The 27,157-nt window shown below is 38.7% G+C and overlaps 1 protein-coding gene across 2 annotated transcripts in view; it reads right to left on the reverse strand.

The window, feature by feature from the left end:
- The window catches only part of LOC148474224 (tRNA wybutosine-synthesizing protein 4-like), a 289,412-nt gene extending 262,477 nt beyond the window's left edge, over window positions 1-26,935 (reverse strand). For both annotated transcript variants that reach the window (XR_015872909.1, XM_088458915.1), the window contains exon 1: window positions 26,650-26,935. The gene's annotated coding sequence lies outside the window, so the exon portion shown is untranslated. The remainder of the gene's footprint in view (window positions 1-26,649) is intronic.
- Between the last annotated feature and the right edge of the window lie 222 nt (window positions 26,936-27,157).

Raw genomic sequence — 27,157 nt, forward strand, 5'->3', positions numbered from 1 at the left:
ATTACTGAGTCAGAGGGAGCATATAGAGCATTATTATTACTGAGTGACGGGGAGGATAAAGAGCATTATTACTGAGGGGGAGCATATAGAGTATTATTATTCCTGAGTGAGGAGGATGATATAGAGTATTATTACTGAGTGAGAGGGAGGATATAGAGGATTATTACTGAGTGAGGGGGAGGATATAGAGCATTATTATTCCTGAGTGAGAGGGAGGATATAGAGCATTATTATTACTGAGTGAGGAGGAGGATATAGACCATTATTACTGAGTGAGGTGGAGGATATAGAGCATTATTATTACTGAGTGAGGGGGAGCATATAGTGTATTATTATTCCTGAGTGAAAGGGGGTGATATAGAGTATTATTACTGAGTGAGGGGGAGGATATAGAGCATTATTACTGAGTGAGGGGTAGGATATAGAGTATTATTACTGAGTGAGGTGGAGGATAGAGCATTATTACTGAGTGAGGGGGAGGATATAGAGTATTATTACTGAGTGAGGGGGAGGATATAGAGCATTATTACTCAGTGAGGGGGAGGATATAGAGCATTATTACTGAGTGAGGGGGAGGATATAGAGCATTATTACTGAGGGAGGGGGAGGATATAGAGTATTATTATTACTGAGTGAGAAGGAGGATATAGAGTATTATTATTACTGAGTCAGAGGGAGCATATAGAGCATTATTATTACTGAGTGAGGGGGAGGATAAAGAGCATTATTACTGAGGGGGAGCATATAGAGTATTATTATTCCTGAGTGAGGGGGATGATATAGAGTATTATTCCTGAGTGAGGGGGAGGATATAGAGCATTATTATTCCTGAGTGAGGGGGAGGATATAGAGCATTATTATTCCTGAGGGAGAGGTAGGATATAGAGCATTATTATTACTGAATGAGAGGGAGGATATAGAGCATTATTACTGAGTGAGAGGGAGGATATAGAGCATTATTACTGAGTGAAGGGGAGGATATAGAGTATTATTCCTGAGTGAGAGGGAGGATATAGAGTATTATTACTGAGTGAGAGGGAGGATATAGAGCATTATTATTACTGAGTGAGAGGGAGGATATATAGCATTATTATTCCTGAGTGAGAGGGAGGATATAGAGCATTATTATTCCTGAGTGAGAGGGAGGATATAGAGCATTATTCCTGAGTGAGGGTGAGGATATAGAGAATTATTATTACTGAGTGAGAGGGAGGATATAGAGCATTATTATTCCTGAGTGAGAGGGAGGATATAGAGCATTATTCCTGAGTGAGGGTGAGGATATAGAGAATTATTATTACTGAGTGAGGGGGAGGATATAGAGCATTATTATTTCTGAGTGAGGGGGAGGATATAGAGCATTATTACTGAGTGAGAAGGAGGATATAGAGTATTATTATTACTGAATCAGAGGGATCATATAGAGCATTATTATTACTGAGTGAGGGGGAGGATATAGAGCATTATTACTGAGGGCTCTATTTACTACAATCCGCATATCTTTTTTTTACAGTTATCAGCTTGATGTCTGTTTAGACCACAAAGCTGATTACAGGGACCAACTCCCGGCTCTGCTCTTCCCGTTACAGCGGAGCAGGTGTCCGGTAACTGAGGGAGACCCTGGATAACGCCACCTCCACGTGGCGTTATCACAGGGCTTTCCCCGGTATTTTTTCACATTTTATTTTTAGTAAATATGGTCGGATCACATTTCCCATTACAGTTATGGGAAATGCGATCTGCTTTACTAAAAATAAGTGATACTTTGGGGTTGGAGTAGAATTTTACGAATTCTACTCCAATTGCCCTGTAATAACTATAGGTGATACTAACATAATGTGAAAAGGGTGTGAAAATAATGTTAATAAATAGAGCCCTGAGTGAGGGGGGGGATATAGAGCATTATTACTGAGTGAGAGGGAGGATATAGAGCATTATTACTGAGTGAGAGGGAGGATATAGAGCATTATTACTGAGTGAGGGGGAGGATATAGAGCATTATTACTGAGTGAGGGGGAGGATATAGAGCATTATTACTGAGTGAGGTGGAGGATATAGAGCATTATTACTGAGTGAAAGGGAGGATATAGAGCATTATTACTAAGTGAGGGGGAGGATATAGAGCATTATTATTACTGAGTGAGGGGGAGGATATAGAGCATTATTATTACTGAGTGAGGAGGAGGATATAGAGAATTATTATAACTGAGTGAGGGGGGGCATATAGAGTATTATTACTGAGTGAGGAGGAGGATATAGGGTATTATTACTGAGTGAGGGGGAGGATATAGGGTATTATTATTACTGAGTGAGGGGGAGGATATAGGGTATTATTATTACTGAGTGAGAGGGAGGATTTAGGGTATTATTATTACTGAGTGAGAGGGAGGATTTAGAGCATTATAACTGAGTGAGGGGGAGGATATAGAGCAGTATTATTACTGAGTCAGAGGGAGGATATAGAGTATTATTACTGAGTGAGAGGGAGGATATAGAGCATTATTATTACTGAGTGAGGGGGAGGATATAGAGCATTATTATTACTGAATGAGAGGGAGGATATAGAACATTATTACTCAGTGAGAGGGAGGATATAGAGTATTATTATTACTGAGTGAGAGGGAGGATATAGAGCATTATTACTGAATGAGAGGGAGGATATAGAGTATTATTATTACTGAGTGAGGGGGAGCATATAGAGTATTATTATTACTGAGTGAGGGGGAGGATATAGAGCATTATTATTACTGAGTGAGGGGGAGGATATAGAGTATTATTATTACTGAGTGAAAGGGAGGATATAGAGCATTATTACTGAGTGAGGTGGAGGATACAGAGCATTATTACTGAGTGAGAGGGAGGATATAGAGCATTATTATTACTGAGTGACAGGGAGGATATAGAGTAGTATTATCACTGAGTGAGGGGGAGCATATAGAGTATTATTACTGAGTGAGAGGGAGGATATAGAGCATTATTATTACTGAGTGAGGGAGACCATATAGAGCATTATTATTACTGAGTGAGAGGGAGGATATAGAGTATTATTACTGAGTGAGAGGCAGGATATAGAGCATTATTATTACTGAGTAACAGGGAGGATATAGAGCATTATTATTACTGAGTGAGAGGGAGGATATAGAGTAGTATTATCACTGAGTGAGAGGTAGGATATAGAGTATTATTACTGAGTGAAAGGGAGGATATAGAGTAGTATTATTACTGAGTGAGAGGGAGGATATAGAGTATTATTACTGAGTGAGGGGGAGGATATAGAGCATTATTACTGAGGGGGAGCATATAGAGTATTATTATTCCTGAGTGAGGTGGATGATATAGAACATTATTACTGAGTGAGAGGGAGGATATAGAGCATTATTATTACTGAGTGAGGGGGAGGATATAGAGCATTATTATTACTGAGTGAGAGGGAGGATATAGAGCATTATTACTGAGTGAGAGGGAGGATATAGAGTATTATTACTGAGTGAGAGGTAGGATATAGAGCATTATTATTACTGAGTAAGGTGGAGGATATAGAGCATTATTACTGAATGAGAGGGAGGATATAGAACATTATTACTCAGTGAGAGGGAGGATATAGAGTATTATTATTACTGAGTGAGAGGGAGGATATAGAGCATTATTACTGAATGAGAGGGAGGATATAGAACATTATTACTGAGTGAGAGGGAGGATAGAGAGTATTATTATTACTGAGTGAGGGGGAGCATATAGAGTATTATTATTACTGAGTGAGGGGGAGGATATAGAGCATTACTATTCCTGAGTGAGGGAGAGGATATAGAGCATTATTACTGAGTGAGGGGGGAGGATATAGAGTATTATTATTACTGAGTGAGAGGGAGGATATAGAGCATTATTACTGAATGAGAGGGAGGATATAGAGCATTATTACTGAGTGAGGGGGAGGATATAGAGTATTATTATTACTGAGTGAGAGGGAGGATATAGAACATTATTACTGAGTGAGAGGGAGGATATAGAGTATTATTATTACTGAGTGAGTGGGAGGATATAGAGCATTATTACTGAATGAGAGGGAGGATATAGAACATTATTACTGAGTGAGAGGGAGGATATAGAGTATTATTACTGAATGAGAGGGAGGATATAGAACATTATTACTGAGTGAGAGGGAGCATATAGAGTATTATTATTACTGAGTCAGAGGGAGCATATAGAGCATTATTATTCCTGAGTGAGACGGAGGATATAGAGCATTATTACTGAATGAGAGGGAGGATATAGAACATTATTACTGAATGAGAGGGAGGATATAGAACATTATTACTGAGTGAGGTGGAGGATATAGAGCATTATTACTGAATGAGAGGGAGGATATAGAACATTATTACTCAGTGAGAGGGAGGATATAGAGTATTATTATTACTGAGTGAGAGGGAGGATATAGAGCATTATTACTGAATGAGAGGGAGGATATAGAACATTATTACTGAGTTAGAGGGAGGATATAGAGTATTATTATTACTGAGTGAGGGGGAGCATATAGAGTATTATTATTACTGAGTGAGGGGGAGGATATAGAGCATTATTATTCCTGAGTGAGGGAGAGGATATAGAGCATTATTACTGAATGAGAGGGAGGATATAGAGTATTATTACTGAGTGAGAGGTAGGATATAGAGCATTATTATTACTGAGTGAGGTGGAGGATATAGAGCATTATTACTGAGTGAGGTGGAGGATATAGATCATTATTACTGAGTGAGAGGGAGGATATAGAGTATTATTATTACTGAGTGAGAGGGAGGATATAGAGCATTATTACTGAATGAGAGGGAGGATATAGAGCATTATTACTGAGTGAGGGGGAGGATATAGAGTATTATTATTACTGAGTGAGAGGGAGGATATAGAGTATTATTATTACTGAGTGAGAGGGAGGATATAGAGTATTATTATTACTGAGTGAGGGGGAGGATATAGAGCATTATTACTGAATGAGAGGGAGGATATAGAACATTATTACTGAGTGAGAGGGAGGATATAGAGTATTATTATTACTGAGAGTGGGAGGATATAGAGCATTATTACTGAATGAGAGGGAGGATATAGAACATTATTACTGAGAGAGGGAGGATATAGAGTATTATTACTGAATGAGAGGGAGGATATAGAACATTATTACTCAGTGAGGGGGAGGATATAGAGCATTATTACTGAGTGAGGGGGAGGATATAGAGCATTATTACTGAGGGAAGGGGAGGATATAGAGTATTATTACTGAGTCAGAGGGAGCATATAGAGCATTATTATTACTGAGTGACGGGGAGGATAAAGAGCATTATTACTGAGGGGGAGCATATAGAGTATTATTATTCCTGAGTGAGGAGGATGATATAGAGTATTATTACTGAGTGAGAGGGAGGATATAGAGCATTATTACTGAGTGAGGGGGAGGATATAGAGCATTATTACTGAGTGAGGTGGAGGATATAGAGCATTATTACTGAGTGAAAGGGAGGATATAGAGCATTATTACTAAGTGAGGGGGAGGATATAGAGCATTATTATTACTGAGTGAGGGGGAGGATATAGAGCATTATTATTACTGAGTGAGGAGGAGGATATAGAGAATTATTATAACTGAGTGAGGGGGGGCATATAGAGTATTATTACTGAGTGAGGAGGAGGATATAGGGTATTATTACTGAGTGAGGGGGAGGATATAGGGTATTATTATTACTGAGTGAGGGGGAGGATATAGGGTATTATTATTACTGAGTGAGAGGGAGGATTTAGAGTATTATTATTACTGAGTGAGGGGGAGGATATAGAGCATTATAACTGAGTGAGGGGGAGGATATAGAGCAGTATTATTACTGAGTCAGAGGGAGGATATAGAGTATTATTACTGAGTGAGAGGGAGGATATAGAGCATTATTATTACTGAGTGAGGGGGAGGATATAGAGCATTATTATTACTGAATGAGAGGGAGGATATAGAACATTATTACTCAGTGAGAGGGAGGATATAGAGTATTATTATTACTGAGTGAGAGGGAGGATATAGAGCATTATTACTGAATGAGAGGGAGGATATAGAGTATTATTATTACTGAGTGAGGGGGAGCATATAGAGTATTATTATTACTGAGTGAGGGGGAGGATATAGAGCATTATTATTACTGAGTGAGGGGGAGGATATAGAGTATTATTATTACTGAGTGAAAGGGAGGATATAGAGCATTATTACTGAGTGAGGTGGAGGATACAGAGCATTATTACTGAGTGAGAGGGAGGATATAGAGCATTATTATTACTGAGTGAGAGGGAGGATATAGAGTAGTATTATCACTGAGTGAGGGGGAGCATATAGAGTATTATTACTGAGTGAGAGGGAGGATATAGAGCATTATTATTACTGAGTGAGGGAGACCATATAGAGCATTATTATTACTGAGTGAGAGGGAGGATATAGAGTATTATTACTGAGTGAGAGGCAGGATATAGAGCATTATTATTACTGAGTAACAGGGAGGATATAGAGCATTATTATTACTGAGTGAGAGGGAGGATATAGAGTAGTATTATCACTGAGTGAGAGGTAGGATATAGAGTATTATTACTGAGTGAAAGGGAGGATATAGAGTAGTATTATTACTGAGTGAGAGGGAGGATATAGAGTATTATTACTGAGTGAGGGGGAGGATATAGAGCATTATTACTGAGGGGGAGCATATAGAGTATTATTATTCCTGAGTGAGGTGGATGATATAGAACATTATTACTGAGTGAGAGGGAGGATATAGAGCATTATTATTACTGAGTGAGGGGGAGGATATAGAGCATTATTATTACTGAGTGAGAGGGAGGATATAGAGCATTATTACTGAGTGAGAGGGAGGATATAGAGTATTATTACTGAGTGAGAGGTAGGATATAGAGCATTATTATTACTGAGTAAGGTGGAGGATATAGAGCATTATTACTGAATGAGAGGGAGGATATAGAACATTATTACTCAGTGAGAGGGAGGATATAGAGTATTATTATTACTGAGTGAGAGGGAGGATATAGAGCATTATTACTGAATGAGAGGGAGGATATAGAACATTATTACTGAGTGAGAGGGAGGATAGAGAGTATTATTATTACTGAGTGAGGGGGAGCATATAGAGTATTATTATTACTGAGTGAGGGGGAGGATATAGAGCATTACTATTCCTGAGTGAGGGAGAGGATATAGAGCATTATTACTGAGTGAGGGGGGAGGATATAGAGTATTATTATTACTGAGTGAGAGGGAGGATATAGAGCATTATTACTGAATGAGAGGGAGGATATAGAGCATTATTACTGAGTGAGGGGGAGGATATAGAGTATTATTATTACTGAGTGAGAGGGAGGATATAGAACATTATTACTGAGTGAGAGGGAGGATATAGAGTATTATTATTACTGAGTGAGTGGGAGGATATAGAGCATTATTACTGAATGAGAGGGAGGATATAGAACATTATTACTGAGTGAGAGGGAGGATATAGAGTATTATTACTGAATGAGAGGGAGGATATAGAACATTATTACTGAGTGAGAGGGAGCATATAGAGTATTATTATTACTGAGTGAGGTGGAGGATATAGAGCATTATTACTGAGTGAGGTGGAGGATATAGAGCATTATTATTACTGAGTGAGGGGGAGCATATAGAGTATTATTATTACTGAGTGAGGGGGAGCATATAGAGTATTATTATTCCTGAGTGAGGAGGATGATATAGAGTATTATTACTGAGTGAGGGGGAGGATATAGAGTATTATTACTGAGTGAGGTGGAGGATATAGAGCATTATTACTCAGTGAGGGGGAGGATATAGAGCATTATTACTCAGTGAGGGGGAGGATATAGAGCATTATTACTGAGTGAGGGGGAGGATATAGAGCATTATTACTGAGTGAGGGGGAGGATATAGAGCATTATTACTGAGGGAAGGGGAGGATATAGAGTATTATTACTGAGTCAGAGGGAGGATATAGAGTATTATTACTGAGTGAGAGGGAGGATATAGAGCATTATTATTACTGAGTGAGAGGGAGGATATAGAGCATTATTACTGAGTGAGAGGGAGGATTTAGAGCATTATTCCTGAGTGAGGGGGAGGATATAGAGTATTATTATTACTGAGTGAGGTGGAGGATATAGAGCATTATTACTGAATGAGAGGGAGGATATAGAACATTATTACTGAGTGAGAGGGAGGATATAGAGTATTATTATTACTGAGTGAGAGGGAGGATATAGAGCATTATTACTGAATGAGAGGGAGGATATAGAACATTATTACTGAGTGAGAGGGAGGATATAGAGTATGATTACTGAATGAGAGGGAGGATATAGAACATTATTACTGAGTGAGAGGGAGGATATAGAGTATTATTACTGAGTGAGTGGGAGCATATAGAGTATTATTATTACTGAGTGAGGTGGAGGATATAGAGCATTATTACTGAGTGAGGAGGAGGATATAGAGCATTATTATTACTGAGTGAGGGGGAGCATATAGAGTATTATTATTACTGAGTGAGGAGGAGGATATAGACCATTATTACTGAGTGAGGTGGAGGATATAGAGCATTATTATTACTGAGTGAGGGGGAGCATATAGAGTATTATTATTCCTGAGTGAAAGGGGGTGATATAGAGTATTATTACTGAGTGAGGGGGAGGATATAGAGCATTATTACTGAGTGAGGGGTAGGATATAGAGTATTATTACTGAGTGAGGTGGAGGATAGAGCATTATTACTGAGTGAGGGGGAGGATATAGAGTATTATTACTGAGTGAGGGGGAGGATATAGAGCATTATTACTCAGTGAGGGGGAGGATATAGAGCATTATTACTGAGTGAGGGGGAGGATATAGAGCATTATTACTGAGGGAGGGGGAGGATATAGAGTATTATTATTACTGAGTGAGAAGGAGGATATAGAGTATTATTATTACTGAGTCAGAGGGAGCATATAGAGCATTATTATTACTGAGTGAGGGGGAGGATAAAGAGCATTATTACTGAGGGGGAGCATATAGAGTATTATTATTCCTGAGTGAGGGGGATGATATAGAGTATTATTCCTGAGTGAGGGGGAGGATATAGAGCATTATTATTCCTGAGTGAGGGGGAGGATATAGAGCATTATTATTCCTGAGGGAGAGGTAGGATATAGAGCATTATTATTACTGAATGAGAGGGAGGATATAGAGCATTATTACTGAGTGAGAGGGAGGATATAGAGCATTATTACTGAGTGAAGGGGAGGATATAGAGTATTATTCCTGAGTGAGAGGGAGGATATAGAGTATTATTACTGAGTGAGAGGGAGGATATAGAGCATTATTATTACTGAGTGAGAGGGAGGATATATAGCATTATTATTCCTGAGTGAGAGGGAGGATATAGAGCATTATTATTCCTGAGTGAGAGGGAGGATATAGAGCATTATTCCTGAGTGAGGGTGAGGATATAGAGAATTATTATTACTGAGTGAGGGGGAGGATATAGAGCATTATTATTTCTGAGTGAGAGGGAGGATATAGAGCATTATTCCTGAGTGAGGGGGAGGATATAGAGTATTATTATTACTGAGTGAGGGGGAGGATATAGAGCATTATTACTGAGTGAGGGGGAGGATATAGAGTATTATTATTACTGAGTGAGGGGGAGGATACAGAGCATTATTACTGAGTGAGGGGGAGGATATAGAGCATTATTACTGAGGGCTCTATTTACTACAATCCGCATATCTTTTTTTTACAGTTATCAGCTTGATGTCTGTTTAGACCACAAAGCTGATTACAGGGACCAACTCCCGGCTCTGCTCTTCCCGTTACAGCGGAGCAGGTGTCCGGTAACTGAGGGAGACCCTGGATAACGCCACCTCCACGTGGCGTTATCACAGGGCTTTCCCCGGTATTTTTTCACATTTTATTTTTAGTAAATACGGTCGGATCACATTTCCCATTACAGTTATGGGAAATGCGATCTGCTTTACTAAAAATAAGTGATACTTTGGGGTTGGAGTAGAATTTTACGAATTCTACTCCAATTGCCCTGTAATAACTATAGGTGATACTAACATAATGTGAAAAGGGTGTGAAAATAATGTTAATAAATAGAGCCCTGAGTGAGGGGGGGGATATAGAGCATTATTACTGAGTGAGAGGGAGGATATAGAGCATTATTACTGAGTGAGAGGGAGGATATAGAGCATTATTACTGAGTGAGGGGGAGGATATAGAGCATTATTACTGAGTGAGGGGGAGGATATAGAGCATTATTACTGAGTGAGGTGGAGGATATAGAGCATTATTACTGAGTGAAAGGGAGGATATAGAGCATTATTACTAAGTGAGGGGGAGGATATAGAGCATTATTATTACTGAGTGAGGGGGAGGATATAGAGCATTATTATTACTGAGTGAGGAGGAGGATATAGAGAATTATTATAACTGAGTGAGGGGGGGCATATAGAGTATTATTACTGAGTGAGGAGGAGGATATAGGGTATTATTACTGAGTGAGGGGGAGGATATAGGGTATTATTATTACTGAGTGAGGGGGAGGATATAGGGTATTATTATTACTGAGTGAGAGGGAGGATTTAGAGTATTATTATTACTGAGTGAGGGGGAGGATATAGAGCATTATAACTGAGTGAGGGGGAGGATATAGAGCAGTATTATTACTGAGTCAGAGGGAGGATATAGAGTATTATTACTGAGTGAGAGGGAGGATATAGAGCATTATTATTACTGAGTGAGGGGGAGGATATAGAGCATTATTATTACTGAATGAGAGGGAGGATATAGAACATTATTACTCAGTGAGAGGGAGGATATAGAGTATTATTATTACTGAGTGAGAGGGAGGATATAGAGCATTATTACTGAATGAGAGGGAGGATATAGAGTATTATTATTACTGAGTGAGGGGGAGCATATAGAGTATTATTATTACTGAGTGAGGGGGAGGATATAGAGTATTATTATTACTGAGTGAGGGGGAGGATATAGAGCATTATTATTACTGAGTGAGGGGGAGGATATAGAGTATTATTATTACTGAGTGAAAGGGAGGATATAGAGCATTATTACTGAGTGAGGTGGAGGATACAGAGCATTATTACTGAGTGAGAGGGAGGATATAGAGCATTATTATTACTGAGTGAGAGGGAGGATATAGAGTAGTATTATCACTGAGTGAGGGGGAGCATATAGAGTATTATTACTGAGTGAGAGGGAGGATATAGAGCATTATTATTACTGAGTGAGGGAGACCATATAGAGCATTATTATTACTGAGTGAGAGGGAGGATATAGAGTATTATTACTGAGTGAGAGGCAGGATATAGAGCATTATTATTACTGAGTAACAGGGAGGATATAGAGCATTATTATTACTGAGTGAGAGGGAGGATATAGAGTAGTATTATCACTGAGTGAGAGGTAGGATATAGAGTATTATTACTGAGTGAAAGGGAGGATATAGAGTAGTATTATTACTGAGTGAGAGGGAGGATATAGAGTATTATTACTGAGTGAGGGGGAGGATATAGAGCATTATTACTGAGGGGGAGCATATAGAGTATTATTATTCCTGAGTGAGGTGGATGATATAGAACATTATTACTGAGTGAGAGGGAGGATATAGAGCATTATTATTACTGAGTGAGGGGGAGGATATAGAGCATTATTATTACTGAGTGAGAGGGAGGATATAGAGCATTATTACTGAGTGAGAGGGAGGATATAGAGTATTATTACTGAGTGAGAGGTAGGATATAGAGCATTATTATTACTGAGTAAGGTGGAGGATATAGAGCATTATTACTGAATGAGAGGGAGGATATAGAACATTATTACTCAGTGAGAGGGAGGATATAGAGTATTATTATTACTGAGTGAGAGGGAGGATATAGAGCATTATTACTGAATGAGAGGGAGGATATAGAACATTATTACTGAGTGAGAGGGAGGATAGAGAGTATTATTATTACTGAGTGAGGGGGAGCATATAGAGTATTATTATTACTGAGTGAGGGGGAGGATATAGAGCATTACTATTCCTGAGTGAGGGAGAGGATATAGAGCATTATTACTGAGTGAGGGGGGAGGATATAGAGTATTATTATTACTGAGTGAGAGGGAGGATATAGAGCATTATTACTGAATGAGAGGGAGGATATAGAGCATTATTACTGAGTGAGGGGGAGGATATAGAGTATTATTATTACTGAGTGAGAGGGAGGATATAGAACATTATTACTGAGTGAGAGGGAGGATATAGAGTATTATTATTACTGAGTGAGTGGGAGGATATAGAGCATTATTACTGAATGAGAGGGAGGATATAGAACATTATTACTGAGTGAGAGGGAGGTTATAGAGTATTATTACTGAATGAGAGGGAGGATATAGAACATTATTACTTAGTGAGAGGGAGCATATAGAGTATTATTATTACTGAGTGAGGTGGAGGATATAGAGCATTATTACTGAGTGAGGTGGAGGATATAGAGCATTATTATTACTGAGTGAGGGGGAGCATATAGAGCATTATTATTACTGAGTGAGGGGGAGCATATAGAGTATTATTATTCCTGAGTGAGGAGGATGATATAGAGTATTATTACTGAGTGAGGGGGAGGATATAGAGTATTATTACTGAGTGAGGTGGAGGATATAGAGCATTATTACTCAGTGAGGGGGAGGATATAGAGCATTATTACTCAGTGAGGGGGAGGATATAGAGCATTATTACTGAGTGAGGGGGAGGATATAGAGCATTATTACTGAGTGAGGGGGAGGATATAGAGCATTATTACTGAGGGAAGGGGAGGATATAGAGTATTATTACTGAGTCAGAGGGAGCATATAGAGCATTATTATTACTGAGTGACGGGGAGGATAAAGAGCATTATTACTGAGGGGGAGCATATAGAGTATTATTATTCCTGAGTGAGGAGGATGATATAGAGTATTATTACTGAGTGAGAGGGAGGATATAGAGCATTATTACTGAGTGAGGGGGAGGATATAGAGCATTATTATTCCTGAGTGAGAGGGAGGATATAGAGCATTATTATTACTGAGTGAGAGGGAGGATATAGAGCATTATTACTGAGTGAGGGGGAGGATATAGAGCATTATTATTCCTGAGTGAGAGGGAGGATATAGAGCATTATTATTCCTGAGTGAGAGGGAGGATATAGAGCATTATTTTTCCTGAGTGAGAGGGAGGATATAGGGTATTATTCCTGAGTGAGGGGGATGATATAGAGCATTATTATTACTGAGTGAGAGGGAGGATATAGAGCATTATTACTGAGTGAGAGGGAGGATATAGAGCATTATTACTGAGTGAGGGGGAGGATATAGAGTATTATTACTGAGTGAGAAGGAGGATATAGAGTATTATTATTACTGAGTCAGAGGGAGCATATAGAGCATTATTATTCCTGAGTGAGAGGGAGGATATAGAGCATTATTACTGAATGAGAGGGAGGATATAGAACATTATTACTGAATGAGAGGGAGGATATAGAACATTATTACTGAGTGAGGTGGAGGATATAGAGCATTATTACTGAATGAGAGGGAGGATATAGAACATTATTACTCAGTGAGAGGGAGGATATAGAGTATTATTATTAATGAGTGAGAGGGAGGATATAGAGCATTATTACTGAATGAGAGGGAGGATATAGAACATTATTACTGAGTTAGAGGGAGGATATAGAGTATTATTATTACTGAGTGAGGGGGAGCATATAGAGTATTATTATTAATGAGTGAGGGGGAGGATATAGAGCATTATTATTCCTGAGTGAGGGAGAGGATATAGAGCATTACTATTACTGAGTCAGAGGGAGGATATAGAGTATTATTACTGAGTGAGAGGTAGGATATAGAGCATTATTATTACTGAGTGAGGTGGAGGATATAGAGCATAATTACTGAGTGAGGTGGAGGATATAGATCATTATTACTGAGTGAGAGGGAGGATATAGAGTATTATTATTACTGAGTGAGAGGGAGGATATAGAGCATTATCACTGAGTGAGGGGGAGGAAATAGAGTATTATTATTACTGAGTGAGAGGGAGGATATAGAGTATTATTATTACTGAGTGAGAGGGAGGATATAGAGTATTATTATTACTGAGTGAGGGGGAGGATATAGAGCATTATTACTGAATGAGAGGGAGGATATAGAACATTATTACTGAGTGAGAGGGAGGATATAGAGTATTATTATTACTGAGTGAGTGGGAGGATATAGAGCATTATTACTGAATGAGAGGGAGGATATAGAACATTATTACTGAGTGAGAGGGAGGATATAGAGTATTATTACTGAATGAGAGGGAGGATATAGAACATTATTACTGAGAGAGGGAGGATATAGAGTATTATTACTGAGTGAGAGGGAGCATATAGAGTATTATTATTACTGAGTGAGGTGGAGGATATAGAGCATTATTACTGAGTGAGGTGGAGGATATAGAGCATTATTATTACTGAGTGAGGGGGAGCATATAGAGTATTATTATTCCTGAGTGAGGTGGACGATATAGAGCATTATTACTGAGAGAGGGGGAGGATATAGAGCATTATTACTCAGTGAGGGGGAGGATATAGAGCATTATTACTGAGTGAGGGGGAGGATATAGAGCATTATTACTGAGGGAAGGGGAGGATATAGAGTATTATTACTGAGTCAGAGGGAGCATATAGAGCATTATTATTACTGAGTGACGGGGAGGATAAAGAGCATTATTACTGAGGGGGAGCATATAGAGTATTATTATTCCTGAGTGAGGAGGATGATATAGAGTATTATTACTGAGTGAGAGGGAGGATATAGAGCATTATTACTGAGTGAGGGGGAGGATATAGAGCATTATTATTCCTGAGTGAGAGGGAGGATATAGGGTATTATTCCTGAGTGAGGGGGATGATATAGAGCATTATTATTACTGAGTGAGAGGGAGGATATAGAGCATTATTACTGAGAGAGAGGGAGGATATAGAGCATTATTACTGAGTGAGGGGGAGGATATAGAGTATTATTACTGAGTGAGAAGGAGGATATAGAGTATTATTATTACTGAGTCAGAGGGAGCATATAGAGCATTATTATTCCTGAGTGAGAGGGAGGATATAGAGTATTATTACTGAGTGAGAGTGAGGATATAGAGCATTACTATTACTGAGTGAGATGTAGGATATAGAGCATTATTACTGAGTGAGGGGGAGGATATAGAGCATTATTATTCCTGAGTGAGAGGGAGGATATAGAGCATTATTATTCCTGAGTGAGAGGGAGGATATAGAGCATTATTATTCCTGAGTGAGATGTAGGATATAGAGCATTATTACTGAGTGAGGGGGAGGATATAGAGCATTATTATTCCTGAGTGAGAGGGAGGATATAGAGCATTATTATTCCTGAGTGAGAGGGAGGATATAGAGCACTATTATTCCTGAGTGAGAGGGAGGATATAGAGCACTATTATTCCTGAGTGAGAGGGAGGATATAGAGCATTATTCCTGAGTGAGGGTGAGGATATAGAGAATTATTAATACTGAGTGAGGGGGAGGATATAGAGCATTATTATTCCTGAGTGAGAGGGAGGATATAGAGCATTATTCCTGAGTGAGGGGGAGGATATAGAGTATTATTATTACTGAGTGAGGGGGAGGATATAGAGCATTATTACTGAGTGAGGGGGAGGATATAGAGCATTATTACTGAGTCAGAGGGAGCATATAGAGCATTATTATTACTGAGTGAGGGGGAGGATATAGAGCATTATTATTACTGAGGGGGAGCATATAGAGTATTATTATTCCTGAGTGAGAGGGAGGATATAGAGTATTATTACTGAGTGAGAGGGAGGATATAGAGCATTATTATTACTGAGTGAGGGGGAGGATATAGACCATTATTACTGAGAGAGGGGGAGGATATAGAGCATTATTACTGAGGGCTCTATTTACTACAATCCGCATATCTTTTTTTTACAGTAATCAGTTTGATGTCTGTTTAGACCACAAAGCTGATTACAGGGACCGTCTCCCGGCTCTGCTCTTCCCGTTACAGCGGAGCAGGTGTCCGGTAACTGAGGGAGACCCTGGATAACGCCACCTCCACGTGGCGTTATTATCACAGGGCTTTCCCGGTATTTTTTCACATTTTATATTTAGTAAATATGGTCGGATCACATTTCCCATTACAGTTATGGGAAATGCGATCTGCTTTACTAAAAATAAGTGATACTTTGGGGTTGGAGTAGAATTTTACGAATTCTACTCCAATTGCCCTGTAATAACTATAGGTGATACTAACATAACGTGAAAAGGGTGTGAAAATAATGTTAATAAATAGAGCCCTGAGTGAGGGGGAGGATATAGAGCATTATTACTGAATGAGAGGGAGGATATAGAACATTATTACTGAGAAAGGGAGGATATAGAGTATTATTACTGAGTGAGAGGGAGCATATAGAGTATTATTATTACTGAGTGAGGTGGAGGATATAGAGCATTATTATTACTGAGTGAGGGGGAGCATATAGAGTATTATTATTCCTGAGTGAGGGGGATGATATAGAGTATTATTACTGAGTGAGGGGGAGGATATAGAGTATTATTACTGAGTGAGGTGGAGGATATAGAGCATTATTACTCAGTGAGGGGGAGGATATAGAGCATTAATACTCAGTGAGGGGGAGGATATAGAGCATTATTACTGAGTGAGGGGGAGGATATAGAGCATTATTACTGAGTGAGGGGGAGGATATAGAGCATTATTACTGAGGGAAGGGGAGGATATAGAGTATTATTACTGAGTCAGAGGGAGCATATAGAGAATTATTATTACTGAGTGACGGGGAGGATAAAGAGCATTATTACTGAGGGGGAGCATATAGAGTATTATTATTCCTGAGTGAGGAGGATGATATAGAGTATTATTACTGAGTGAGAGGGAGGATATAGAGCATTATTATTCCTGAGTGAGGGGGAGGATATAGAGCATTATTATTCCTGAGTGAGAGGGAGGATATAGAGCATTATTATTACTGAGTGAGAGGGAGGATATAGAGCATTATTACTGAGTGAGGGGGAGGATATAGAGCATTATTATTCCTGAGTGAGAGGGAGGATATAGAGCATTATTATTCCTGAGTGAGAGGGAGGATATAGAGCATTATTTTTCCTGAGTGAGAGGGAGGATATAGGGTATTATTCCTGAGTGAGGGGGATGATATAGAGCATTATTATTACTGAGTGAGAGGGAGGATATAGAGCATTATTACTGAGTGAGAGGGAGGATATAGAGCATTATTACTGAGTGAGGGGGAGGATATAGAGTATTATTACTGAGTGAGAAGGAGGATATAGAGTATTATTATTACTGAGTGAGAGGGAGCATATAGAGTATTATTATTACTGAGTGAGGTGGAGGATATAGAGCATTATTACTGAGTGAGGTGGAGGATATAGAGCATTATTATTACTGAGTGAGGGGGAGGATATAGAGTATTATTATTCCTGAGTGAGGGGGATGATACAGAGTATTATTACTGAGTGAGGGGGAGGATATAGAGTATTATTACTGAGTGAGGTGGAGGATATAGAGCATTATTACTCAGTGAGGGGGAGGATATAGAGCATTATTACTCAGTGAGGGGGAGGATATAGAGCATTATTACTGAGTGAGGGGGGAGGATATAGAGCATTATTACTGAGTGAGGGGGAGGATATAGAGCATTATTACTGAGGGAAGGGGAGGATATAGAGTATTATTACTGAGTCAGAGGGAGCATATAGAGCATTATTATTACTGAGTGACGGGGAGGATAAAGAGCATTATTACTGAGGGGGAGCATATAGAGTATTATTATTCCTGAGTGAGGAGGATGATATAGAGTATTATTACTGAGTGAGAGGGAGGATATAGAGCATTATTACTGAGTGAGGGGGAGGATATAGAGCATTATTATTCCTGAGTGAGAGGGAGGATATAGAGCATTATTATTACTGAGTGAGAGGGAGGATATAGAGCATTATTACTGAGTGAGGGGGAGGATATAGAGCATTATTATTCCTGAGTGAGAGGGAGGATATAGAGCATTATTATTCCTGAGTGAGAGGGAGGATATAGAGCATTATTTTTCCTGAGTGAGAGGGAGGATATAGGGTATTATTCCTGAGTGAGGGGGATGATATAGAGCATTATTATTACTGAGTGAGAGGGAGGATATAGAGCATTATTACTGAGTGAGAGGGAGGATATAGAGCATTATTACTGAGTGAGGGGGAGGATATAGAGTATTATTACTGAGTGAGAAGGAGGATATAGAGTATTATTATTACTGAGTCAGAGGGAGCATATAGAGCATTATTATTCCTGAGTGAGACGGAGGATATAGAGCATTATTACTGAATGAGAGGGAGGATATAGAACATTATTACTGAATGAGAGGGAGGATATAGAACATTATTACTGAGTGAGGTGGAGGATATAGAGCATTATTACTGAATGAGAGGGAGGATATAGAACATTATTACTCAGTGAGAGGGAGGATATAGAGTATTATTATTACTGAGTGAGAGGGAGGATATAGAGCATTATTACTGAATGAGAGGGAGGATATAGAACATTATTACTGAGTTAGAGGGAGGATATAGAGTATTATTATTACTGAGTGAGGGGGAGCATATAGAGTATTATTATTACTGAGTGAGGGGGAGGATATAGAGCATTATTATTCCTGAGTGAGGGAGAGGATATAGAGCATTATTACTGAATGAGAGGGAGGATATAGAGTATTATTACTGAGTGAGAGGTAGGATATAGAGCATTATTATTACTGAGTGAGGTGGAGGATATAGAGCATTATTACTGAGTGAGGTGGAGGATATAGATCATTATTACTGAGTGAGAGGGAGGATATAGAGTATTATTATTACTGAGTGAGAGGGAGGATATAGAGCATTATTACTGAATGAGAGGGAGGATATAGAGCATTATTACTGAGTGAGGGGGAGGATATAGAGTATTATTATTACTGAGTGAGAGGGAGGATATAGAGTATTATTATTACTGAGTGAGAGGGAGGATATAGAGTATTATTATTACTGAGTGAGGGGGAGGATATAGAGCATTATTACTGAATGAGAGGGAGGATATAGAACATTATTACTGAGTGAGAGGGAGGATATAGAGTATTATTATTACTGAGAGTGGGAGGATATAGAGCATTATTACTGAATGAGAGGGAGGATATAGAACATTATTACTGAGAGAGGGAGGATATAGAGTATTATTACTGAATGAGAGGGAGGATATAGAACATTATTACTCAGTGAGGGGGAGGATATAGAGCATTATTACTGAGTGAGGGGGAGGATATAGAGCATTATTACTGAGGGAAGGGGAGGATATAGAGTATTATTACTGAGTCAGAGGGAGCATATAGAGCATTATTATTACTGAGTGACGGGGAGGATAAAGAGCATTATTACTGAGGGGGAGCATATAGAGTATTATTATTCCTGAGTGAGGAGGATGATATAGAGTATTATTACTGAGTGAGAGGGAGGATATAGAGCATTATTACTGAGTGAGGGGGAGGATATAGAGCATTATTATTCCTGAGTGAGAGGGAGGATATAGAGCATTATTATTCCTGAGTGAGAGGGAGGATATAGAGCATTATTATTCCTGAGTGAGAGGGAGGATATAGGGTATTATTCCTGAGTGAGGGGGATGATATAGAGCATTATTATTACTGAGTGAGAGGGAGGATATAGAGCATTATTACTGAGAGAGAGGGAGGATATAGAGCATTATTACTGAGAGAGAGGGAGAATATAGAGTATTATTACTGAGTGAGAAGGAGGATATAGAGTATTATTATTACTGAGTCAGAGGGAGCATATAGAGCATTATTATTCCTGAGTGAGAGGGAGGATATAGAGTATTATTACTGAGTGAGAGTGAGGATATAGAGCATTACTATTACTGAGTGAGATGTAGGATATAGAGCATTATTACTGAGTGAGGGGGAGGATATAGAGCATTATTATTCCTGAGTGAGAGGGAGGATATAGAGCATTATTATTCCTGAGTGAGAGGGAGGATATAGAGCATTATTATTCCTGAGTGAGAGGGAGGATATAGAGCATTATTATTCCTGAGTGAGAGGGAGGATATAGAGCACTATTATTCCTGAGTGAGAGGGAGGATATAGAGCACTATTATTCCTGAGTGAGAGGGAGGATATAGAGCATTATTCCTGAGTGAGGGTGAGGATATAGAGAATTATTAATACTGAGTGAGGGGGAGGATATAGAGCATTATTATTCCTGAGTGAGAGGGAGGATATAGAGCATTATTCCTGAGTGAGGGGGAGGATATAGAGTATTATTATTACTGAGTGAGGGGGAGGATATAGAGCATTATTACTGAGTGAGGGGGAGGATATAGAGCATTATTACTGAGTCAGAGGGAGCATATAGAGCATTATTATTACTGAGTGAGGGGGAGGATATAGAGCATTATTATTACTGAGGGGGAGCATATAGAGTATTATTATTCCTGAGTGAGAGGGAGGATATAGAGTATTATTACTGAGTGAGAGGGAGGATATAGAGCATTATTATTACTGAGTGAGGGGGAGGATATAGACCATTATTACTGAGAGAGGGGGAGGATATAGAGCATTATTACTGAGGGCTCTATTTACTACAATCCGCATATCTTTTTTTTACAGTAATCAGCTTGATGTCTGTTTAGACCACAAAGCTGATTACAGGGACCGACTCCCGGCTCTGCTCTTCCCGTTACAGCGGAGCAGGTGTCCGGTAACTGAGGGAGACCCTGGATAACGCCACCTCCACGTGGCGTTATTATCACAGGGCTTTCCCGGTATTTTTTCACATTTTATATTTAGTAAATATGGTCGGATCACATTTCCCATTACAGTTATGGGAAATGCGATCTGCTTTACTAAAAATAAGTGATACTTTCGGGTTGGAGTAGAATTTTACGAATTCTACTCCAATTGCCCTGTAATAACTATAGGTGATACTAACATAATGTGAAAAGGGTGTGAAAATAATGTTAATAAATAGAGCCCTGAGTGAGGGGGAGGATATAGAGCATTATTACTGAGTGAGAGGGAGGATATAGAGCATTATTACTGAGTGAGGGGGAGGATATAGAGCATTACTACTGAGTGAGGGGGAGGATATAGAGCATTATTACTGAGTGAGGGGGATGATATAGAGTATTATTACTGAGTGAGGGGGAGCATATAGAGTATTATTACTGAGTGATGGGGAGGATATAGAGTATTATTATTACTGAGTGAGGGGGAGCATATAGAGTATTATTATTCCTGAGTGAGGGGAATGATATAGAGTATTATTACTGAGTGAGAGGGAGGATATAGAGCATTATTATAACTGAGTGAGGGGGAGGATATAGAGCATTATTACTGAGTGAGGGGGAGGATATAGAGTATTATTATTACTGAGTGAGAAGGAGGATATAGAGTATTATTATTACTGAGTGAGGGGGAGGATATAGAGTATTATTATTCCTGAGTGAGAGGGAGGATATAGAGCATTATTACTGAATGAGAGGGAGGATATAGAACATTATTACTGAATGAGAGGGAGGATATAGAACACTATTACTGAATGAGAGGGAGGATATAGAACATTATTACTGAGTGAGAGGGAGGATATAGAGTATTATTATTACTGAGTGAGAGGGAGGATATAGAGTATTATTATTACTGAGTGAGAGGGAGGATATAGAGCATTATTACTGAATGAGAGGGAGGATATAGAACATTATTACTGAGTGAGAGGGAGGATATAGAGTATTATTACTGAATGAGAGGGAGGCTATAGAACATTATTACTGAGAGAGAGAGAGGATACAGAGTATTATTACTGAGTGAGGGGGAGCATATAGAGTATTATTATTACTGAGTGAGGTGGAGGATATAGAGCATTATTACTGAGTGAGGTGGAGGATATAGAGCATTATTATTACTGAGTGAGGTGGAGGATATAGAGCATTATTACTGAGTGAGAAGGAGGATATAGAGTATTATTATTACTGAGTCAGAGGGAGCATATAGAGCATTATTATTACTGAGAGACGGGGAGGATATAGAGCATTATTACTGAGGGGAAGCATATAGAGTATTATTATTCCTGAGTGAGGGGGATGATATAGAGTATTATTACTGAGTGAGGGGGAGGATATAGAGCATTATTATTAATGAGGGGGAGCATATAGAGTATTATTATTCCTGAGTGAGAGGGAGGATATAGAGTATTATTACTGAGTGAGAGGGAGGATATAGAGCATTATTATTACTGAGTGAGGGGGAGGATATAGAGCATTATTACTTAGTGAGGGGGAGGATATAGAGCATTATTAATGAGTGAGAAGGAGGATATAGAGCATTATTACTGAGTGAGGGGGAGGATATAGAGCATTATTATTACTGAGGGGGAGCATACAGAGTATTATTATTCCTGAGTGAGGGGGATGATATAGAGTATTATTACTGAGTGAGGGGGAGGATATAGAGCATTATTATTACTGAGGGGGAGCATATAGAGTATTATTATTCCTGAGTGAGGGGGATGATATAGAGTATTATTACTGAGTGAGGGGGAGGATATAGAGCATTATTACTGAGTGAGGGGGAGGATATAGAGCATTATTACTGAGTGAGGGGGAGGATATAGAGTATTATTACTGAGTGAGAGGGAGTATATAGAGCACTATTATTACTGAGTGAGAGGGAGCATATAGAGCATTATTATTACTGAGTGAGGGTGAGTATATAGAGAATTATTATTACTGAGTGAGGGTGAGGATATAGAGAATTATTATTACTGAGTGAGGGGGAGGATATAGAGAATTATTACTGAGTGAGGGGGAGGATATAGAGCATTATTACTGAGGGGGAGCATATAGAGTATCATTATTCCTGAGTGAGGGGGATGATATAGAGCATTATTACTGAGTCAGAGGGAGCATATAGAGCATTATTATTACTGAGAGAGGGGGAGGATATAGAGCATTATTATTACTGAGGGGGAGCATATAGAGTATTATTATTCCTGAGTGAGAGGGAGGATATAGAGTATTATTACTGAGTGAGGGGGAGGATATAGAGCATTATTACTGAGGGGGAGCATATAGAGTATCATTATTCCTGAGTGAGGGGGATGATATAGAGCATTATTACTGAGTCAGAGGGAGCATATAGAGCATTATTATTACTGAGTGAGGGGGAGGATATAGAGCATTATTATTACTGAGGGGGAGCATATAGAGTATTATTATTCCTGAGTGAGAGGGAGGATATAGAGTATTATTACTGAGTGAGGGGGAGGATATAGAGCATTATTATTACTGAGTGAGGGGGAGGATATAGACCATTATTACTGAGTGAGGGGGAGGATATAGAGCATTATTACTGAGGGCTCTATTTACTACAATCCGCATATCTTTTTTTTACAGTAATCAGCTTGATTTCTGTTTAGACCACACAGGTGATTACAGGGACCGACTCCCGGCTCTGCTCTTCCCGTTACAGCGGAGCAGGTGTCCGGTAACTGAGGGAGACCCTGGATAACGCCACCTCCACGTGGCGTTATTATCACAGGGCTTTCCCCGGTATTTTTTCACATTTTATTTTTAGTAAATATGGTTGGATCACATTTCACATTACAGTTATGGGAAATGCGATCTGCTTTACTAAAAATAAGTGATACTTTGGGGTTGGAGTAGAAGTTTTCGAATTCTACTCCAATTGCCCTGTAATAACTATAGGTGATACTAACATAATGTGAAAAGGGTGTGAAAATAATGTTAATAAATAGAGCCTGACTGAGGGGGAGGATATAGAGCATTATTACTGAGTGAGGGGGAGTATATAGAGCATTATTACAGAGTGAGGTGGAGGATATAGAGTATTATTATTACTGAGTGAGGTGGAGGATACAGAGCATTATTACTGAGTGAGGGGGAGGATATAGAGTATTATTACTGAGTGTGGGGGAGGATATAGAGCATTATTACTGAGTGAGGGGGAGGATATAGAGTATTATTATTACTGAGTGAGGGGGAGCATATAGAGCATTATTACTGAGTGAGGGGGAGGATATAGAGCATTATTATTACTGAGTGAGGGGGAGCATATAGAGTATTATTATTACTGAGTGAGGGGGAGCATATAGAGTATTATTATTACTGAGTGAGAGGGAGGATATAGAGCATTATTATTACTGAGTGAGAGGAAGGATATAGAGCATTATAACTGAGTGAGAGGGAGGATATAGAGCATTATTATTACTGAGGGGGAGCATATAGAGTATTATTATTCCTGAGTGAGGGGGATGATATAGAGCATTATTACTGAGTGAGGGGGATGATATAGAGCATTATTACTGAGTGAGGGGGAGCATATAGAGCATTATTACTGAGTGAGGGGGAGCATATAGAGCATTATTACTGAGGGGGACGATATAGAGTATTATTATTACTGAGTGAGGGGGAGGATATAGAGCATTATTACTGAGTGAGGGGGAGGATATAGAGCATTATTACAGAGGGGGAGGATATAGAGTATTATTATTCCTGAGTGAGGGGGACGATATAGAGTATTATTACTGAGTGAGAGGGAGGATATAGAGCAATATTATTACTGAGGGGGAGCATATAGAGTATTATTATTACTGAGTGAGAGGGAGGATATAGAGTATTATTATTACTGAGTGAGAGGGAGGATATAGAGCATTATTATTACTGAGTGAGAGGGAGGATATAGAGCATTATTATTACTGAGTGAGAGGGAGGATATAGAGTATTATTATTACTGAGTGAGGGGGAGGATATAGAGCATTATTATTACTGAGTGAGGTGGAGGATATAGAGCATTATTATTACTGAGTGAGGTGGAGGATATAGAGTATTATTATTACTGAGTGAGGGGGAGGATATAGAGTATTATTATTACTGAGTAAGGGGGAGCATATAGAGTATTATTATTACTAAGTGAGAGGGAGGATATAGAGCATTATTATTACTGAGTGAGGTGGAGGATATAGAGCATTATTATTACTAAGTGAGAGGGAGGATATAGAGCATTATTATTACTGAGTGAGGTGGAGGATATAGAGCATTATTATTACTGAGTGAGGTGGAGGATATAGAGTATTATTATTACTGAGTGAGGTGGAGGATATAGAGCATTATTATTACTGAGTAAGGGGGAGCATATAGAGTATTATTATTACTAAGTGAGAGGGAGGATATAGAGTATTATTATTACTAAGTGAGAGGGAGGATATAGAGTATTATTATTACTGAGTGAGAGGGAGGATATAGAGCATTATTATTACTGAGTGAGGGGGAGGATATAGAGTATTATTATTACTGAGTGAGAGGGAGGATATAGAGCATTATTATTACTGAGTGAGGGGGAGGATATAGAGTATTATTATTACTGAGTGAGGTGGAGGATATAGAGCATTATTATTACTGAGTGAGGTGGAGGATATAGAGTATTATTATTACTGAGTGAGGTGGAGGATATAGAGCATTATTATTACTGAGTAAGGGGGAGCATATAGAGTATTATTATTACTAAGTGAGAGGGAGGATATAGAGTATTATTATTACTAAGTGAGAGGGAGGATATAGAGTATTATTATTACTAAGTGAGAGGGAGGATATAGAGTATTATTATTACTGAGTAAGGGGGAGCATATAGAGTATTATTATTACTAAGTGAGAGGGAGGATATAGAGTATTATTATTACTAAGTGAGAGGGAGGATATAGAGCATTATTATTACTGAGTAAGGGGGAGCATATAGAGTATTATTATTACTAAGTGAGAGGGAGGATATAGAGTATTATTATTACTAAGTGAGAGGGAGGATATAGAGTATTATTATTACTAAGTGAGAGGGAGGATATAGAGTATTATTATTACTGAGTGAGAGGGAGGATATAGAGTATTATTATTACTAAGTGAGAGGGAGGATATAGAGTATTATTATTACTGAGTGAGAGGGAGGATATAGAGCATTATTATTACTGAGTGAGGGGGAGGATATAGAGTATTATTATTACTGAGTGAGGTGGAGGATATAGAGCATTATTATTACTGAGTGAGGTGGAGGATATAGAGCATTATTATTACTGAGTGAGAGGGAGGATATAGAGTATTATTATTACTGAGTGAGAGGGAGGATATAGAGCATTATTATTACTGAGTGAGGGGGAGGATATAGAGTATTATTATTACTAAGTGAGAGGGAGGATATAGAGTATTATTATTACTGAGTGAGAGGGAGGATATAGAGTATTATTATTACTAAGTGAGAGGGAGGATATAGAGTATTATTATTACTGAGTGAGAGGGAGGATATAGAGCATTATTATTACTGAGTGAGGTGGAGGATATAGAGCATTATTATTACTGAGTGAGGTGGAGGATATAGAGCATTATTACTAAATATTATCTTTGCTATTATTATAACACATGTTACTCACCATACACAGGACACCGGTGCTCACAGGAAATGTGTCGGAGCAGAAACAGATGCAGACACTATTGTTCCCCCTCTGTAGGAAAGTTCCCAAATGAGAAGAAGGAAATGGCGGCATCTAGTGGTGAAACGTATATTACATCATTATACAACAGCTGCACAGAGGGTAGAGGTGCCATTTATTTAATAGTATTTTAGGGGCCAATGTATTATTACAGCCATGATTATTAATAATCTATTTTGGGACCAATATTTTAGTTATGCTCTAAAGCAGAGCCTCCATCATGACCCCTTCCATCAGGTACAAAATGTCTGCTAAACTCTTAATTGAGGATTGCTGTCACCTGTATTAAACTAGTTAATTGATGACAAAGTTTTTCTACACAGGTGACGGCAATCCTAAATGAAGAGGTAATTTCAGGAGCAGAGCAATGGGGTCTTGTTGAAGTATTTGCTAAATTTACTCCTAATGCTGGGCATACACTATGCAATTATCGAGGTGATCTGCCCGA

The sequence above is a fragment of the Taudactylus pleione genome, unplaced genomic scaffold (genome assembly GCF_031769625.1).
Source record: "Taudactylus pleione unplaced genomic scaffold, aTauple2 ptg000867l, whole genome shotgun sequence".
NCBI classification, from domain to species: domain Eukaryota; kingdom Metazoa; phylum Chordata; class Amphibia; order Anura; family Myobatrachidae; genus Taudactylus; species Taudactylus pleione.